Raw genomic sequence first — 20,725 nt, 5'->3', positions numbered from 1 at the left:
TCCCTAGAGAGAAAGTTGAATCGTCAGCCAGCCTTGAAGGCTCAAAATGCAGCATTCATAAAGGAATACCTCACTCTAGGGCATATGTCATCAGTTTCTGCCGCTGACATCGGGTCGTGCCGATACTTCTTGCCTCATCATTGCGTCATAAGAGAAGATAGCTCCACTACAAAGCTTCGCGTAGTTTATGATGAATCGGCGGCCAGTTCCTCAGGCTATTCTCTTAACGATATTCTGATGGCACGCTCTGTAATTCAGCCTAAGCTGTTCCAGATTCTTCTTAGGTTTCGTTCACACCCAGTAGCAATCACAATCACATTTGCAAAATGAACCGTTGTGTTAGAGTTCAGCCTGAGGACAGCCATTTGCAATGCATTTTGTGGAGGGATTCCCCCCAGGACCAATTGCGGGTGTTTAAGCTAGACACCGTTACTTATGGCACGAAGCCCGCATCATTTCTGGCTGTGCGAGCTATGCATCAGTTGTCAGCAGACGAGCATGCAGCGAGTTTTGGGCAGATTAGGCATGTGTCACTTCCTCGGCTGCTTCGTTTTCCAAACTCTGAGAGTGAGATTCATGGATTTTGTGATGCCAGCGTAGAAGCATATGGTGCCTATGTCTACATCGTTTGCAACGGCCGATCTCAATTACTTTGCTCAAAGTCAAGGGTAGTCCCGTTGAAAACACTCACTGTGCCCAAGCTGAAACTGTGTGTGGCTGAACTCCTGTCTAGGCTCATCGCAGAAGTGGCTGGGACGAGTGGATTTTAGGAAAGTTTTACTGCTGGCGCGAGTCTGCTGTTGCGCTTTCATGGATCCGAGACGAGCCGTTCAGATTCAATATTTTTGTAGCGAACCGAGCAGCTGCCACTCAAGAGTTAACTGAGTCAGTGGAGTGGCGATATGTTCCAACTTCCTTAAATCCAGCTGAAATTCTCTCCCGAGGTGCTTTTCCTTTTTTTCAACGAGTCTCCTCTCTGGGCTCATGGACCAAAATTCCTTTGTGGCTTCAAAGCTGACTGGCCGACCCCAATCATTGCTGAAAAGCCAACGCTTGAGGCTCGCCGGAGGATTCTACTAATAAAATATCCATACAAGGAGATAGTGGCCAGTTCAAAACTTACCAATTCTTTTGGTGCCCTTCAACGAATTTTCGGATACGTTTATAACTTTGGTAATCGCATCCGTCGCCCTACGCTCACGGTGTCTGACTTTCAAGGCGGTACTCTGCTGTTGCTTCATCTTGTCCAGCGCTCACATTTATGAGATGACATCAAATCATTGTCGTTCGGACACTATTGCCATTATTGCTCACTTTCATGAACGCAATCTGCACACTGGGCCACAGGCACTACTCGGCATAATTCGATCACATGATGAAGGCAGTAAGCAAATGTATAAGATGCTTTCGAATGAAGCCTCGAGTAGTGGAGCATATAATGGCGGATCTTCCAAAGGAACGACTTGATGGATCTCATGCATTCGAAGTCACTGGCATTGACTTTTGCGGGCCATTTCTCTACAAGTCAGAGGTATTAAGCAAGCTTTCAGTAAAATGTTACGTTTGTGTCTTCATTTGTTTCGTTACAAAGGCTATTTATTTGGAGTTGATCAAGGATCTCTCTGCGGTATCGTTTCTACATGGCCTCAAACGATTTATATGCACTTGAAAAAGGCCGCGGCACATTTGGTCTGATAATGCAACCAACTTTGTTGGCGCTCGCAATGAGCCCCTCGAGCTAAGGCGCCTATTCCTCAGCAGTGATCATCAGAGAGCAACATTGGACTTTTGCCTAGCGGAAGCTATTGATTGGTCCTCTAAGTTTGCCACACTTTGGTGGTCTTTGGGGAGCCGCTGCGAAGATCGCTAAGCATCATTTCTACCGCGCTGTTGGCTCTGCTGCTTTAGCCTTTGAGGAGTTCCGGACCCTGGTGTGTCACATTTCGGCGGTTGTTAATTCTCGACTATTAGTCTCGAGTTCAGAGATCCACGCTGCACCCCAGCATATTTTTTGAACGGTGGTCCGGCTTCCTCTTTCGTCGAGCCGAATGTGACCAGTCTGAACTTCAATCGCTTGGATGGATGGCAACGCGTGGCTTACTTGCAGCAGATCTTTTGGTCCCGATGGAAGGAAGAATACTCAAAACTACTGCAGCAGCGCTTAAAGTGGCGCACCCCAAAACCTGGCCTGGCTGTCGATGACTTAGTTCTGGTCAAGGACGAAAACTAGCCTCCCCTGAAATGGCCCCTCGCCACAAAGATCGATTTTTTTTTTTTAATTTTCCGTTACCTAATAAAAAAGCTTATTAGTTCAACAAGTCTTTTATTTTCACTGACGGTCTTTAAGGTCTTCGTACGGAAAATGCTAGTACAAGTTGGATAGAACAATCACCAAAAAAAAGTATTTATACTAAACAACAAGAGCAGGAACGGTCAACAACTTGCGGATTCGTTTACTTGCTAACATTCCGAAAAGGAAGCACATTAATGCATTCCAATATAAATAGGTCAAGGGTCCATCCCAAAATATAAGTTATCCATTTGTAGTTTTGGTAGCAAGAGGAGTGACTTCATCGCTCGCTCCAAGATTCTTTTATTGAATGCTTTTTAATTCTATTACATTGGCGCATATAGCTAACGATCGCTCAGCTATGCCGGCAGAGACGACGGCAGAGCGGAGGTCGACGCCTATGTATAAATGGGTATATATATGGAAGACTGATGGAGGGTCGCCGCGGGAGAGAGGGGTACTATGTTAATTTGGAGACAGAGCGGTCGCGCATGGCATTTATGCTGACTCTGCAATGTCCGATCCCAGTGCACTCAAGAGTGGTCATATTACCAAGCACTTAGGGAACTGCTTGGGTCGTAGATTTGTATGTAAGTGCTACAATGTGTTTGTAATTATATTAATACATAACACTGAGTACAGTGTGCATTCGATATGTGAACACACTACATCTCCCTACTTTTGAGAGATAACGTAATCCTATGAAGATATTTTCTTAGTATTATGAAGTAGTCTCTCCTTATGTACTGTTTGTTTCTTATTTTTATTATTTGAAAATACTATGTTATCTTTTTCTTCAATACTTTCAACCTTATAGGTTCCATTATATTTAAAGTCTAGCTAATGCCCTGTTTCATTTTTCAATAAAACCTGATCTCTTTTTCTTAAATCAAAGCCTACCGTTACTCGTAGAGTAAAAGGGTATACTAGATTCGCCGGAAAGTATGTAACAGGCAGAAGGAAGCGTTTCCAACCCCATAAAGTATATATATTCTTGATCAGGATCACTTGCCGAGTCGATCTAGCCATGTCCGTCTGTCCGGATGAACGCTGAGATCTCGGAAACTATAAAAGCTAGCTAGAAACTAAGATACTAGCACCACTCTAACGCCCACAAACCGCCCAAAACTGTGGCTCCTACAGTTTTGATGCTAGAATACAAATGTTAACTGAAATGTATTGTCCTCATCAATACCTATCGATTGATTCAAAAAAAATTTGAAACGCCCACTCTAACGCCCATAACGCTTAAATCTGTCTACCGCCGGTAGGTGGCGCATTTTAATCACGCTTTGCTGCTTGCATATCTCAATTTTCCTTTGGTACCTTTAGCTGAGTAACGGGTATCTGACTCGAAAATAGCGTTCTTCCTTGTTTTTTGTTTCTGTTTATGAGATTCTAACATTAATCTAGCTCTCTTAAATGGTAGTTCTAGTTTAAGCCTAGATTCTTTAGCGTAGTCATCCAAATTTTTTAAGCCGTTTTGTTTTGTCTATACTATTAAAATGTTTCGGTAAATTTGAAGCTTTTCGAAAAACTACCTCATATGGACAATAGCCATGTGCCATAGAGGGTGTTGTGTTAAAACAATATACGAAGTATTGGAGTCGTACATCCCAATCTTTTTTATGAAGTGAGATATATGAGCGAATGAACTCATTAAATCTTCTGTGGCTTCCCGGCACGGTTCCCACAGACTGGTAATGGTGTGCGGTAGAAGTTATGATTTTGATACTTACATTTTTACATAAATCTTCAATTATCGAATTTTAATATTCTGTTCCCATGTCCGTTATGAACGTCTTCATTGGACCGTACTTCAGAAAAAAAATCTTCGAATATAGCTTTGGCTACTGTTTTTGCACTTTTGCTTTGAATTGGTATTGCTACAAGGTATTAAGTTATAGCGCAGATTAGGGTTACTGCATATTCATTTCCTTGTTCGGATTTAGGTAGTGGACCGATTGTATCCACAATTACCCTGTCAAAAACCATTTGTGGCGTTTCAGAAATAGTCATTGGTGTTTTTTTTTTTCGTTGTTTTGGATTTTTGGCATTTTGGTAATTTTCTTATATAACTTGTTTTAAGTCGGGTCATATTTTTCCAATAATAATGCCTTTTTATTTTTGCTAATGTTCTAGCTATGCCTGTATGACCTCCTTGTATTGGATCGTCATGGAATGTAAACAGTAATGCTTCTTTCTCTTTATCATTATTTGATAATAGGATCACCGGCATGAGTAGCGCTACTCTAACAGATTGTAATATTTTATTGCCCATTATTTTGAAAGATTCATTGATAAATTGTCAAAGATCTTTTCGCTCGGTGCTATTTTGAGTTTGCTGATATTAAGTATACCGGCTTCTTTTTCAAGCTTTTGAAAGAACTGACATAAGAGGAGAATTCCATTGGTGTACATATCGCCAACATCAATTATTGCTATAACTTTTTTTCCATGTTTTGGTAAACATAGTGAATCTGTTATTCGCAAGGTCTCTACTTTTCGTACCTCGTCACTTACAATGACTTCGTATACGTTGGGCTGATAAGCTTTATTTGGAGTTCTTAATTTGGCGGTAATCAATTACTAGTGTCCCAATCTGGTAATATTTTTTTTGGACGATTAATAATGGACTGTTGTATTAAGAAACTGAAGGTTCTACTATTTTGTCTTTAATTAATTTTTGTACTTGTTTGTCTACTTCTTTGGACTGTGGGGAATTCTATAATTCTTTATGTATACCGGTTCATCATCTTTTTTTCTTATTTTTTGTTTTTAAAAAATATTAGTTAATATCGATTCGGATTCTATTCCGAATATATCTGTGTATTTTGTGCATAATTCTTTAACTGAACTGAGGTGCAAAATTTTTGTTTAGTTTGTCTAAGATTTCTTCTTGGTTTTCATTTTTATTAGAATTAGTTATGTCGTAATCATCCAGTGGTTCAACTTTTAGTGTATTTAGTTGCAATCAGTCTTATTTGTTGTATTCAAAATTCGGACAAAAGTGTTTTTAGAATCTGCAATGGAATTTCCAATGAACACTCCAATTTGGATTTCTTGGTTTGGTATTAATATATACCTGGTTGCTGAATTTATAGCAATTTTTCAGACGACTTCAGATCTTGCTGGTAGAATTGTCGAATTATTTTCGAGTGAATGGTTTTTTGGAATATTAATGGGATTATAGAGGTTATCTGGTCTCAGTATGAGTCAATCATTTTTTGGTTTAAATCTATACAATTGTATTTTTTCATAAAATCTATGCCTGTAATTCCATCACATGGAACAGGAAAATTTGAAAACTATGCGGTATAGCATACTTGCTTGAAAGAAGTTCTATTGATACTTATCCTTTTGAGTTGGTTGTTCCTTAACCAACACCCGATATTTGAGTAATATTTTTATAGTCAACATTGTTAAGTGAGTCTGAAGTTTCTTTTATTAAAGATATGTCTGCACCTGCATCAACTAGTAATGTATATTTGTGTTTTCATTTTTAAGTAAAACAAAAAGATTGAAGTTTAGGTTAATAGTGTGAACCGTATTCTTTACTGGGTTTTTTATCTTAAGGGTCTTTATTGGATTTCCGACGTGGCTTGTACCTGTCGGACATTATTATTGTTTTGTCTGCTTGTATTTGTATTGTTATTGTTGTTATTGTATCTGTTGTTATTGGTGTTCCACCGCGGTGGTTTCCTCTATAATTACCACGACCTCTATAATTGTTGTTGGTCTGATTAGTATAGTTTCGGTTATAACCGTTATTTTGGAAATATCCGTTATACTGATAATTACCTAGGTTATTACCACTACCGCGGTAATTGTGAATGAATGGAACTCAAGGATGTGTATAAAAAAGTTAAAGGGCATTCTATTACCTGTAAAAAGAGTCTTTAATGACCGAATTCGGTTCATCAGAACTCGAGTTAAAAAATGAAAATGGGCGAAAAACGTTTTTTACACTTTTAAAAAATTTGTACCATAGAAAAAATTTTAAGTGCCCTTTTTTTTAATCAGGGAGATGTACCTTACCGGAATACAAAAGTATCCTGGAAGGCGTATTTCATCGATTTTTTTCTGTAAACTGGTGTTATTGATAATAACATGTTTATTCGTTCGGTATCAATAGTTTTTGATTCCATTTTATTAAATACGTTAGCAGTAGAGTGTACTGTTTTAGTGTCAATTAAATACATTTTGGGTATTATTTCTGTAATGTATGTAAATTCTGTTTCAGATATTGCGTTACTGTTCATTTAAATAAAATGTTCATTCATAATTAATTTTTCCTTTATTTTCATATATTTAGTTTTTGTTATGACATGTGTTCGGAGCAGATCGCCAGCGCCTAGTCATGCGCGCATAGGTGTACGACGGCACCTGCAGCGCTCTCTGCTTATCTTTGTCGCCTTCTTTCTTATACCACTAAAGCTGTCGCTTATCTATTGAGCAACTACTTTGTAAGCCTGCAAATGTCTATATGAAGCTCTTGGAGCCGAGCTTTTACACAGTCCGTCTGCCGCTCCGAATAAACGCTATACATTTTAATATAACCTATTCGTGCGTTATTAATTATAAATATAATGGTGGTATATTTGTTGTCTTCCCCACAAACATTTGGTGACCCCGGCGTGATATAGTTTTTATCGGAGTCTGCAACTCGGTCTCGCGATTGTTTAATATAGTTAAAAAAACGCTTTGTTTCGCTGTCTTTATCGTGCATTCGGTCACAAACACACGAACATACATACATATGTGCATATAAAAGTGCACAGCCGGCCGTTTGATTTTTGGTACATTTTGCGCTGTGAAAAATCACCAAAACTGTGTTGTGCAAATAATTCTTAACAAAGTGAATCGCATTCAATCTTTGTTAATACCGCATATTACTTATATATACATATACATATAGCCATACACACATTCGTTTGTCAATTACATATATCCGCTGTTGCTAGGCAGGTAATTTATCGGCAAGAACAACAACAACCAAGTTAAAGGTTCCGTTGTCAAAGCCCAATCTATTTTGCGGCAAATGTTATTTAAACCAAATTTAAACCAAATTTGGAAAATGCTCGTTTTCATGGATCCTACTCTGAGTGGCCGGATTTTCTTGCGACTTTCACTACGATCATCGGAAATGATGATGAGCTAAGCGACATTGAAAAATTACAATATTTGCGTTCGAGTTTGGGCGGCGTGGCTCTGGATACCATACGCTCGCTCGAACCCTCGAATGCTAATTATAAAACGGCTATGAATTTGCTGGTTAATCGATTTGATAATAAAGTTTTACACTTTCAGGCACACGTTCAGGCAATATTCGGTTTAAAGGGTATCGAGAAGGGTTCTTCGAAGGGTCTTCGCGAGCTGAGTGATTGCATGAATTCGCATCTGCGAGCAATTCGTACCCTGGCCAATACGCAACAAATTTTGGATGGACTTTTAATTCACATCGTCACTCGGAAACTGGATCAGAGGACGCGGGAAAAATGGGAAGAGGATTTGTCAATCACTGAGCTGTCTACCTGGGATGCTATGGAGTCGTTTTTGGAAAAGAGGTGCAGGATGATGGAAAACTTGGATCAAGCCTTGGTAACTCAAACACCAAGCCAGCAGGTGGGAAAAAATTTGCACAAATATAACCAAAACACACTTATTGCTTCTGCTACTAACTCAAATCATTTGATATGTTTATTTTGCCATGCACGGGATCATTATTTGCCAAAGTTTAAATTTTTAAATTTGAGTCCGAATCTTCGATACAGAGAAGCAAAGAAGTTGGACCTTTGCCTCAACTGTTTGCGCAAGAGGCATAGTTTGCAGCAATGCAAGTCACTGCAAATATTGTCGCATGAAGCACCATTCATTATTACACATGAACCATGACCATTCCGCAACATCCACCTCCTTTTGATCTCCATCATGCGATCCATCCTCGAGCTCTCAGCCATTACCATCTACTTCATCAGCATTAGTATCATGTTCGCATACATCATCGCATCCTGATCATCATTTACTAAGCCCTCCACCTAAAACCTTAAATATTTTGCCGATCGACTACGTGTTGCTTCCAACTGCTATTATCTACGTTAGAAATAGAATTTGGAGCATTTATGCCTTGCCAAGCAATTTTAGATTCGGCCTCCCAGCTAAACTTCATAACCTCTCGCTTAGCTAGCCAACTAAACTTGAATCATAAAAGATCGCAAGCCTCGATTTCTGGGATAGGAGAATCTTTCATGATCTCTGATAAGACTGTCGATATTCTTGTGCAATCACGGTATGCAAGCTATCGTGCGGCATTCACTGCGGTTGTGACTCACAGTATTACTGATTATCAGCCCCATTTCAATATAAATGCAACATCACGGAGGATACCGCAAAACATTTCGCTCGCTGGTCCTCTTTTCCATCAATCACAATGAATTGACCTTTTACTCGGCGCTGGGTTGTTTTTCGAAATAATTTCTATGGGACAGATTCATTTGGATAAGGCCTTTGCCAACTCTTCAGAACACCAAACTTGGTTGTATAGTCTCTGGAGGGTTATCATCGAACGTGCCAACTCATAAATCGGTTTTACAAGCCAGCATCAAGGACCAAGCTGATCATTCCGATGTCACACTTGCCGCCATAGTAAAGCGATTTTGGGAAATTGAGGACTTCACTTCGTCTAAGCCATCTTTATTGCCGGAAGACTTGCGATGTGAGCAACTTTTCACTGAAAATTGCACTAGACTTGAAAACGGCCAATACTCTGTTCGTCTCTTGTCCACTTCCGGATTCGAATCTCTTGGTGATTCTTATTGCCTGGCTCGTCGTCGTTTCAAGAGTTTGGAAGTTAAACTAGATAGAAACCCAGCCCTGAAAGCTCAGTACTTAGCATTTTTGACGGAGTATATCGATCTGGGTCACATGTCTCTTGTAACTAAGGAACCGTCAGAAACACAATTCTTTTTGCTCCACCATTGTCGGATTGCAACAAGGAGCAGCTAATCAACTTTCCCGATGGAACGGATGTCGCCAAGGCATTGGGACTAGTCTGGGATCCATCTTCTGATGAACTCCTATTTCATTTTTCTCAACTGCCAACCAATCAACGACCCACTAAGCGGGTTGCATTGTCAACGATTGCCAAATTCTATGATCCACTCGGTTTAATAACTCCAATTATCACAAAATCTAAGATTTTTCTGCAATCTCTATGGAGTGCGAACGTGAATTGGGATGACGCACTGCCAGAGCCCATTCTTTCGTCATGGGGGGAGTTAACCTCACAGTTATCGGTCGTACAGAACTTAAAGTTTCCACGATTCGTACTGCAACCAAGGGCTTCCGTTGAGTTGCATGGATTCTGCGATGCTAGCATGTCAGCTTATGGAGCGTGTCTATACTTGCGATCGGAGACCAATGGAGAATCGAAAGTCCATCTGCTCTGTGCCAAGTCTAGGGTGTCTCCATTGAAGGCCTTCACAATCCCAAGATAAGAACATTCCGCAGCGCTTTTATTGGCTGAGCTAATCGTAGACGCCAAGGAAGCCATAGATTTCGATTGCACCTTTCATTGCTGGTCGGACTCGTCTATTGTGTTGGCGTGGATTCGGCAAGCACCGAGGGAGTTTAACGTTTTCGTATCAAACAGAATCGCGAAAATTCAGGAGATGACGATAGACATGACTTGGCATCACGTTCCTACAAACTTGAATCCGGCAGACGTCGTATCGCGAGGATGTACCCCAAGAGAATTGTTGGAACATTCCCTTTGGGCTAACGGGCCTCCATTCCTTCTGCAAAGCTCGTCGAATTGGCCGTCCCTGCTAGACTCAGTAAAGGATCTTCCAGAGCGCCGTTCTGTAGCTGTAATTGGGTCCGTTTAGACAGTTCATCAAACTGAAAATTCCTCAACTCTTTCGATAAGTTGCAGCGCGTATTTGCATACATTTATCGGTTCCTTTCAAATTGCAGACCCAAATCTGCGCCGTTAAAAGGTCCTCTTTCGGTGGAGGAGATCAACTCTGGAACTGGACTTCTTTTGAGGAGCATCCAACACGTTAACTTGGCGAAGGAGTATGGATCTCTTAGCCAGGGCAAGCCGTTTCCACAGAAATGCAAGCTGGTTTCGCTTAGGCCTATACTCGGCTCCGATAGGTTACTTAGCGTGGGTGGAAGGCTTCAGAACGGAAACTTGGTCTACGATACGAGGCATCCGATACTGTTGCCCAAGGATCATCCAGTCACCAAGGCGATCATCGTTTATTATCATGAGAAATATTTGCATGGAGGATCGCAGGCGCTGCTTCCCGCATTACGGCAAAGGTACTGGCCGATTGGAGGCCGCAAGTTCGTCGCCAGCATTATCAACAAATGCGTTCGATGTTTCCGAATGAAGCCTGTTACTTGAGAGCACGTCATGGGTAGCCTGCCAGCAAATAGAGTGCATCCCAATCCAGCTTTTCATAGCACAGGAGTGGACTATTGTGGGCCATTCTATCATACGGCAGAGGCCAGAAATAGGGCACCCCACAAGTGCTATATCGCCGTCTTTGTCTGCTTTTCCACGAAGGCTGCTCATTTGGAACTGGTTTAGGATCTCTCGACGGATTCTTTTATCGCAGCGCTGAGGAGATTCATCAGCCTTAGAGGCAGTCCGCGTACCATTTGTTTAGCTGATGGGATCGATTGGAAGTTCATCCCTCCGCGTGCCCAGCTCTTCTGTGGTTTATGGGAGGCTGCTGTGAAGTCAGCTAAACTTCACTTCTACAGAATCGTCGGTGCATCCATCTTAGCCATCGATGAATTAAGAACTCTTGCATATGAGATTTCTGCTAACCTTAACTCTCTTCCACCTTGTCCAATTTCAGAAAATGCTGAAAGCCTTGAGGTGCTAACACCGGCGCATTTCCTGAAGGGTTCCAGCTACACTAAGTTTCCTGAACCTGACATTACTCATCTTAGCGAAGGCCGCCTCAGCACATGGCAGCGGGTTACCCAGATGCAGCAACAATTCTGGAAAAGGTGGAACAGCGAGTATTTGTCCCTACTTCAAGAGAGGAGCAAGTGGGGCGTCGAAACGTCTAACATCAAGGTTGGAAGCATAGTTTTGCTGAAGGTGGACAACGTTCCACTCTTGAGATAGCAGCTTGAGTGCATCCATGAAGTCATACAGCTACGGGTCTGATCAAGAGAGCTGTCGCCAAACTAGCCTTTCTGCCCATCGATTTCGAGATTGTTGGAACCTTACCTCTTCCAACGGGGGGAGTATGTTCGGAGCAGATCGCCAGCGCCTAGTCATGCGCGCATAGGTGTACGACGGCACCTGCAGCGGTCTCTGCTTATCTTTGTCGCCTTCTTTCTTATACCACTAAAGCTGTCGCTTATCTATTCAGCAACTACTTTGTAAGCCTGCAAATGTCTATATGAAGTTCTTGGAGCCGAGCTTTTACACAGTCCGTCTGCCGCTCCGAATTAACATTTTAATATAACCTGTTCGTGCGTTATTAATTATAAATATAAGGGTGGCATATTTGTTGTCTTCCCCACAAACAACATGTATATTCGCAATCTGTATTTTCAAAAGGTTCTTAACAATCTAAAGGGCACTTTGGTTTTCTTTCTTCTTTCATGTCTTTCTTATTATACTAGATTCGTCGGAAAGTATGTAACAGGCAGAAGGAAGCGTTTCCGACCCAACAAAGTATATATATTCTTGATCAGGATCACTAGCCGAGTCGATCTAGCCATGTCCGTCTGTCTGTCCGGATAACGCTGAGATCTCGAAAACTATAAGAGCTAGGCTATTGAGATTTGGCGTGCAGATTCCTGAGCAGATCGCACGCCCACAAACCGCCCGAAACTGTGGCTCCTACAGTTTTGATGCTAGAATACAAATTTTAACTGAAATGTATGGTTCTCATCAATACATATCAAATGACCCAAAAAAAAGTTTGCAATGCCCACTTTAACGCCCACAAACCGGCCACAAACAAAAAATCGTAAATATGAACGTGGATATTTCGGAAACTATCAAAGATAGAGAATTGGGATCTCAGATTTAGATTCCGTAGCCTTGAGCGCAGCGTAAGTTTGTTACGCGAATATGTCACGCCCACTCTAACGCCCACAAACCCCCCAAGCCTGTGACGCCCACAATTTTTATGCTAGTAAAAAAATTTTAACATAAATGTATAGGTCTCGTCAATACCTATCGATTGATTCAAAAAAATTTGCCACGCCCACTCTGACGCCCACAACGCTTAAATCTGTCTACCGCCGGTAGGTGGCGCATTTTAATCTCGCTTTGCTGCTTGCATATCTCCATTTCCCTTTGGTCCCTTTAGCTGAGTAACTTGTTCCTTGTTATTATATGCACATAACTCTCTATACGTATTCTAAAGTTCTTTCTTAATTTTTACGTTTTCCTCCCAGGGCACTGGGGTGGTTTTTCAGCATATAGCTACCTATTTAATTCCTTTATCTTTAGATTTAGGAAGGTTTTCTGTTCTGCTTTCTTTTTTCAAATGTTTTAGGGATTGCAGACAATTTCTCTATAGTTCTGAGCATTAACCTTCGCACCCTTTTTGTGGAGTGAAATAATTTAAGAATCTTTCCAGATAGTAGGAAGAACAGATGATAAGATAGACAAATTAAAAAGGTTAAGAATGTGTTTACAAATAGTTCGGGCACAAAACTTAAGCACACACCCAGGGAGTCCATCTGTGCCCGGAGAATAGGGTGGCGTTATACAGCAAAAACATGGGAGAACGCTATAGTCGAGTACCTCGTTACTCAGCTAAAGGGACCAAAGGGAAATGGAGACATTCAAGCATTAAAGCGAGATTAAAAAGCGCCACCTACCCGCGTTCTCAATATATGGTTATGTAGGCGGTAGACAGATTTAGGCGTAATGGGCGTTAGAGTGGGCGTGGAAAACTTTTTTTGGGGTCAATCGATAGGTATTTACGAGATTAATACATTTCAGCTACAATTTTTATATAGCATGAAAGCTGTGGGCGCCACAGACTTAGGCGGTTTGTGGGCGTTAGAGTGGGCGTGGTTAACTTTTTTTGATAAATCGATAGGTATTAACAAGACTAATTCATTTCAGTTAAAATTTTTTATCTAGCATAAAAATTGTGGGCGCCACAGATTTGGGTGCTTTGTGGGCGTGAAAGTGGGCGTGGCATCTTCGCGTGACAAACGTGCACTGCGTACAAAGCTACGGAATCTAAATCAGAAAACCCAATTCACTATCATTGATAGTTTCCAAGATATCCGCGTTCATATTAACGATTTTTTGAAGTTTGTGGGCGGTCTGTGGGCTTTAAAGTGCGCGTGGCAAACTTTTATTTGGGTTTATCGATAGGTATTGATGAGGACAATATATTTCAGTTACAATTTTTATTCTAGCATCAAAACTGTAGGAGCTACATTTTTGGGCGGATTGTGGGCATTAGAGTGGGCGTAGCACATTGCTGAAACAAACTTGCGCTGCGTTAGAAGCTCAGGAATCTGCATGGCAAATCTCAATAGCCTAACTCTTGTTGTTTCCGAGATCTCGGACAGATGGACAGACGGACATGGCTAGATCGACTCGGCTAGTGATCCTGATCAATAATATAAGTTAAGTCCTTCCCTTGCATGCGTTATACTTCCTCCCAATTAATAGTGTTGGCCTTTTGCATACGTTATAATTCTTCTTTATTCAATAAACTTAAGCTGACAAGTCGTGTTGATTCGCCGGTCCAATTGGCTCTGCCCAAGTCTTCTGCGCCGACACCTGCCAGAGCCCGGTGAGTCCGGTCCCGGCGTCGACGTCGGCGTCAGCGTCAGCGGCCGGCTGAAGTTTTGCCGACCTTGCAGTTCTCACCGTGCTCCACTTGCACGGTGAGCGGTCAGCGTTCCCGAGCCAGGCCAGCGGATGTCGTTGTGCTGACTCGGCACGGGGTGCGGGGGGCAGGTAGGTCAGCGCCCGGCCTGCGCATGTTGCCGCGCTGAGTCGACATTGCGGCGGGGGGAAGGGGAAGCCGGCCGGTCAGCCCTCTTCTATTTATTAGGTGGGCTGCCAGCCCTCTGTTGTTAACTTATATATACTTTATGGGGTCGGAAACGCATCCTTCTGCCTGTTACATACTTTCCGACGAGTCAAGTATAGCCTTTTACTCTACGAGTAACGGGTATAAAAATACAATTTGCCCTGTTTAAGAGATTAGGGTAGCTAGAATTAGACCAAGAAACAGAACTATAAGTAGATTGGAAGAATAAATCTGCAATTTCGGGATCCGTAGATTCCTCAATAGAGTTTAATCGTACTAATGATGGCAATGCTGAACACTTTCGCTTTACATTAACAAACTTAAAAAACTGCCTCGGATCCTTTGAAAATTTTCAAATTTACATCGATTCAAATACATGGAATAGCAATGACTGTTAAGTACATTAATATTAGAACGAGCCACCACATATCTTGAAAAATCGGATGGCTTTTTGTACTTTTTATAGAAATTTGTTTTAAGGTTTCTAAGACTTTGCAGCTCATTGGTAAACCAAGGAGGCCTGTATAATTTAGTAGGAAAACTATCAGGAACTCATTCACAGAAAGAGTTTAGGACACTATAAAATAGTTCCGTAGCTTTTTCAATATTATGTTGTTGAGTTTATCAAAGTCACATTTACGAAAGCATCTTCTTTTAGTTGGAGAAAGTAAGGGAGAGAGGGTGTCAACGCAAGGAAGACAAATTGTAAGTTTCAATGTGGGATGATACCGGTCTACTGGCACAACTAGTGGGTCAATTCTAGATACCGTGATTTCAGACGGATCTAAAACAAATACAAGATCCAATTGTCTGTTTAGTGAATTAAGTACAAAGCTAACTTGCTGTAATGATAATTCTAACAGACCGTCAACGAAGTCATGGACAGATAAAGGAGTAGAGACAAGTGAGTCAGTGGAAGGGTACCAAGAAATGTCATGGAGATTAAAATCACCCAAAACAATCAAAAGATCCCTTTCGGAAAGATGAGATATAACAGTTTTTATTGAAGACAAATGTTGCTCATAAATTGTTGAGTCGGATCCAGGTGGAATATAAGAACAAGTTACATAAGTAGAACAAGATTTCAAAGAAACTCTAGCACCAACGAGTTCTATGTCATTGGGATTAAGAAAGTATATTCTCTCCGATGTTAAAGTAGTAAAGTAGTACGAGGAGAGCGGTCAGTTCTATACATATTACAATTTTTGGACAGAATTTCAGAGTCTGACATCTCCGGTTTCAGCCAAGTCTCAGTAAAGGCAGAGGAGTCAGCATAAAGCTTAGGTAGCTTTATATTAGTTCCCCTAACATTTTGATTGGCCAAATATAAACTGCTCCGTTCTTTGGCGCAGGTTCAGTCGTGGAGGGCCTGTTATTAGTTCTCCGTCTGTGTGGAAAAAATTCTTTAATGACAAATTTATCATTAAGCCAAAGACTTTTAGAATTTAGTACATTAAATACTTCAGGAGGAGCAGATATTTTAAAAGAAGATATCCTACGAACGTATGGAAATATAAACTCCTCCACTGTAATGTTTTGAGATGGGAACTCCTGGTGTATAAATTCCGAAACATCTGCAGATGTGGTTTCAGGTTTTAAACGAGACACAAATAATGGCTTCCTATATGGAACAATCGAGAGACTCTTTCTTCCGCCACCAACAATCTGAACAGCGTTCGTCTGATTATCGAGACTAGGGACTCCTATAGACCTAACTTCACCTGTAGGCCCAAAAAGCTGCGTAGTGTTTGACTCCATAGGCTGACTAGCAGAAACTCCTCCAGAGCTTTTTGGGACTGATGCCTTTACTTGAACAGATTTTAAGGGAGCGGTCTTTTTGCGTTTAGGGGAGCCTAGTGACATTTTTTTATTATCAAGGTCGGCCTTAAGCTCTTTGAAATCAGCAACTACGCTCATAAGATTATCAAACAGTTTCTTAAAACGATCATTGGTCAGCGCCACATAGCCATCCAAATCACGGTCTATTTCAACGCATGAAGGACAAGTCCACTAAAAACCAACACGCAGATCAATATAGTATTTTACTCTGCCAACGTGTCCAGTAAAGCTGTCGTCTCTGCAACATAGTCATACATCCGAAATGTAAATAAAAACGTCATTAGGTGACGATCCAAGCTGACAATCTTAATTGGAACAAAACAGTGCCATTTTTTTAAGAATTGTAATTTAAGAAAAAAAAAAGATTATTTATAAAACCAAAAATCAAAAGAATTATTAATACCTCACTGAATTTGACACTGTGATCAAACAATAAAAATGGAGAGACACAAGAACACAAAAGTATAAGAGCGCGAAAAGACTGCGAGAGCGACAGAGAGCGAGGGAGCGCGACAGAGTGGCAATCGACTGAGGGTGACTTGCGAAACAGAAACAAAATATACACGTCAACAGTTTAAAGACAAGAAACGGGAGAGAGATTACAGCAGAGAGATACGATTACAGAAAGTTATGGCAAACAACAACAAAAGCCATTGAAACAAATGCACCACAGCGTACAGAACTTACAATAACAAAATGCACAGGCTTAAAACAGAGTTTTGTTTTAGACGATTTAAAACGCAATAAAATAGACAATTAAACATAAACAGACGATTTAAAACGCAAGCACGGCTGGTTATGTCGGACTAAGACACAAGGCAAGGCACCAGTATCACAGATATTAATGACAAATTGACAAAAATCACAGGGCACCATATAAACACAACCGGCCACAAGCGACGCTAAATCGATATGAATGTGTTCAGTAACTTGCGTTGCAATCATGAAATCACGATCTAAATAGATTCCAACGGTCTCACTGGGTTGCAACTCAAGAACGATAAAAGTTTTCTTCTTTTAAGTGCGGGAAAATAATGGAGTTTGGAGACTAAAGATGGAGAATGAGAGATTTTATAGACCAAGGTGCGGAGAATGAGAAAATGGAGACTTAGCGGGCAGAGAGAGAGTGCCGTGTGCAAAAGGGAATAACGGAACTCCATCGGACTTTGGGCTTTGACGCGAACTTTGGATCGGGGTAAGAAGTGCCACATTTCTGCAGCGGAGCGGCACACAGGCGTGCCACAGGCATTAGGCAGAACAAACAGGAGCCACGGACTTTAGACCCGGAGTGGAGAGATTCAACGGGCCGTGTGCAAAAGGGAAATAACGGTTCCCGGAGGCCCTGTATAAAGCCGCAGGGCACTGGCAGCAAGATCATCAGTCGATCACGAGGAGTCAAACCATCAAGATCAGTCAAGATACCAAAGTGAACAGTCAGTCAACCAAGTAAACTATAAGGGAGCCACAACAAGTCGAATCATCTGAAAGCAGCGCCCTGGGAGCCTACGAGGAGGAATATCGCTACGTAGAGACGTTTGAGATTGGTATATCAGGAATCTCCGAATTGAGGTAGCTCCGCAGGTAGCTGACGTCCAGAGGGGAGCCAGGAGGGAGAGCGATCGATCGGTACGATCTCGAGTGGAGTTGTCCAGGAGAGCCCTACGGATTTGACTCGTGAAGTCCCACAACGGCGTGTCCGAGTCCCGAGTATAACAAGCCAGAAGGGAGAGTGTTCGATCCGTACGGTCTCGAGTGGAATTGTCTAGGAGAGCCCTACGGTTTCAACTCTTGAGGTGCTGGTCGGCGTTTGCCCGAAACCCCGAGAACCAGAAGCCACGCTACGTCCATCAGCGCAGACAGCACAGCCAGGAGCAGTGCGCAGGACAGTGTTAGCATCAAGCCAGCCACCACATCAGGACAGCCACGCAAGGCAGATCGAGCCACGCGGAAAAGTCCGGGACAATAAGCAAAAGGGTGAGGCTAGGGTGGAACGTTCGTTTACACTAGGCGTAGAAGCGAAGAAAAGCGCGAGGCAGCTTCCTGGCGTTCCGCCTTGACTTTATGCGCGGGCTGAGCAGAAACCCCAGTGGGGCCATCCGGGACAGAGCAAGGGACAGGCGGCGGTGTGTCGAAAGGAGTGATCCTGGAGAACGCAGCTTCTGTTTACCCTAGTCTGAGAACGGTGACACTTCCCTAAGCCCGTACGGTTGATCCCCCTTGCGAGTCCGAGTCGTCACCAACAGTCACCAAGTCAACGCGTCAGGGGCGAGCAGCGAGCGAGCACCTTCAGGGAGCTGCAAGGATCTTTAGGGAGTTACAGGACTGGAGCACCGAGTCAACAAGGCAAGAGGTCGTCGAGACAACCAGGACCGTCGGAAGTACCGAAGGTCACAAGTGACGAGTCAAGGCCAACCAAGCTACCAAGACATTTGTAATAACATATCCGCAATAAACCCACTACGAACCCATGAATTCTGTGCTTTCTCTCTGAGCTACTGGGCGGTCACGTTTATATAAATTTGGTGGGACAAACACACAATCTACTGAGCTAGCCGCACGAATCTCGTAGCGAGCAGACCATAAAAATCAGTTCGCTACAGCGGTTTGTGGGCGTTAGAGTGAGAATGGCACTCTGATGAAACTTGCGCTGCGCAAGAAGCTCGGGAATAGTTTCCGAGATCTCAGCGTTCATACGGACAGACGGACAGAATGACAGACATGACAAACTTTTCGCCATACATGAAAATGATTTCCCCGTAAAGCCTAGTACTCAGATCGGCTAAGAGTTTCACTAGTCGAAAAAACTTATTCTTTGTAGTGTGACCGAAGTTTAGAAAAGTAACCCGCAATGCATGTAGCATGGTCTTACAGACAAGCAGTTGGATTTGTTGCCAAACGGAAAAAATAATCAATTGGATAAATTTAAAAGGAGGAGTCTGCTGGTACACAAAGAAATTAAATTAAAAGTAAATGGAATGTTCAAGAAATGATTTTGTTTATGTAAATTAGTAGTTTAAAACTTAGGTTAAGTTAGATTAGGTAGGAGATTAGATACTTATCCCCACACTTAGGCCACATTGGGCCCCATTTGATACCACGTAATCTCTGAGCAGATCCTTTTTCCTAGCTCATGGGTTATTTGCTTTCGCGAAGTATTTTTTCTTCTTAGGAAACATAAGAGTTTTTGAATGTTTACGCCCTGAATGGCCGCAAGGTTCGGAAGTGTGTATCTTCCTAGGGTTTGAAATCGCTTTAGGCTATGCGCTGGGCAGAAGCATAGGAGGTGTTCGATGCTCTCCTCTTCGTCTATCTGTTTGCAGCTGCGGCAGAAGTCGTGGTTACTGAGTCCCAGCCTGTGCGCATGAGTCCCTATAAGACAGTGGCCCGTGAGGACATTTAGGAGAGTGGAGATGTCCTCCCTTCTACATTGTAGGAGAGTTTTTGTTATTTTCGAGTTGTAGTTTGGCCATGTGAGTCTAGAATTTTGGCATGTTGAGATTGAGCTCCAACGGCCATGTGAGTCTAGAATTTTGGCATGTTGAGATTGAGCTCCAACGGTTGTTGAAAAGTGTGTACAGTCTCTGCCTGAGATGGAGCTTGCAGGTAGCCATGGGCATACCCACCGTGTCCTTATCGCGAAGGATGTCGGGGGCTGTCCCTTGTCTTGCTAGCTCGTCTGCTGTGCAGTTGCCCTCAATATTATGGTGTCCAGGAACCCAGATGAGGTTGATTCTCAGATGAGTGGCCATCTCGTTAAGAGATTTACTGCATTCAGAGATTGTTTTTTAGTTGGAGGAGTCGAGGGCCCTGAGGGCTGCTTGACTATTGACCGAGAAGATAAAAATGTCTATGTCGTGATGCTCTGATGTGTCCAGGTGGGCCATGGCTTCCTGAATGGCTATGACTTCCGCTTGGAAAACCCTACAGTGCTCTGGTAGGCAGAATAAGACTTTTATGTCTAGTTCGGGAGAGGAGACCCCCCCACCTGTTTGGGAGTTAAGCTTGGAGCCGTCTGTGTATATGTTAACGGCGTTTTCGAAATGGTGTGGGAGGTTGTCCCAGTCTGTACGGGGGAGTATGAAGATCTTGTTTCTTCTTTCGAAGTTTACTATGGGTGGAACGTAGTCTGTACGATGTGGTAAGGATGTCTGGTTTGTTAGGATACTGGAGTGACCTGTAGAGCCTGTTGTACATGCCACTGCTTCGCGGAGCCTCAGCGCTGTTGCAGATGCCCAGCTTTTGGCAAGTAGGTCCAGGGGTTGGAGGTCGAGAATTGTGTTTAGTGCTTCAGTGGCGGTGTTGCGGAGCGCCCCACTGGTGCAGAGTTCTGCGCTTCCTTGGACCTTGTAAAGGATCCTGAGGTTACAATTGTTTTCTAGGTTAGGCCACGATACGATGTTTCCGTTGAAGAGAATGGGCCTGACTATTGCAATGTATAGCCAGTGATCCATCATGGGGGGGAAACCCCACTTTCTCCCTATGACTTACAAGCGAAGGGAGCTATGTCCGCTTTGCGTGGGCGATCTAGGATGATGTTGTCTGTCCAGAGGAGCTT

General features: G+C 42.5%; 1 long non-coding RNA gene across 1 annotated transcript; it reads left to right on the top strand.

The window, feature by feature from the left end:
* Positions 1–6,774: 6,774 nt before the first annotated feature.
* LOC139352191 (uncharacterized) lies at positions 6,775–19,120 on the top strand. Its single transcript, XR_011605190.1, has 3 exons — positions 6,775–7,258; positions 7,601–7,915; positions 11,161–19,120. It is a non-coding gene; the product is annotated as an uncharacterized lncRNA (long non-coding RNA).
* The last annotated feature ends 1,605 nt before the right edge of the window (positions 19,121–20,725 follow it).

This window comes from Drosophila suzukii, assembly GCF_043229965.1.
Source record: "Drosophila suzukii chromosome 2 unlocalized genomic scaffold, CBGP_Dsuzu_IsoJpt1.0 scf_2c, whole genome shotgun sequence".
In the NCBI taxonomy this organism is placed as follows: Eukaryota; Metazoa; Arthropoda; class Insecta; order Diptera; family Drosophilidae; genus Drosophila; species Drosophila suzukii.
Note: the sequence above shows the minus strand (reverse complement) of the source record. Positions and strands in the feature narration are given on the sequence as shown.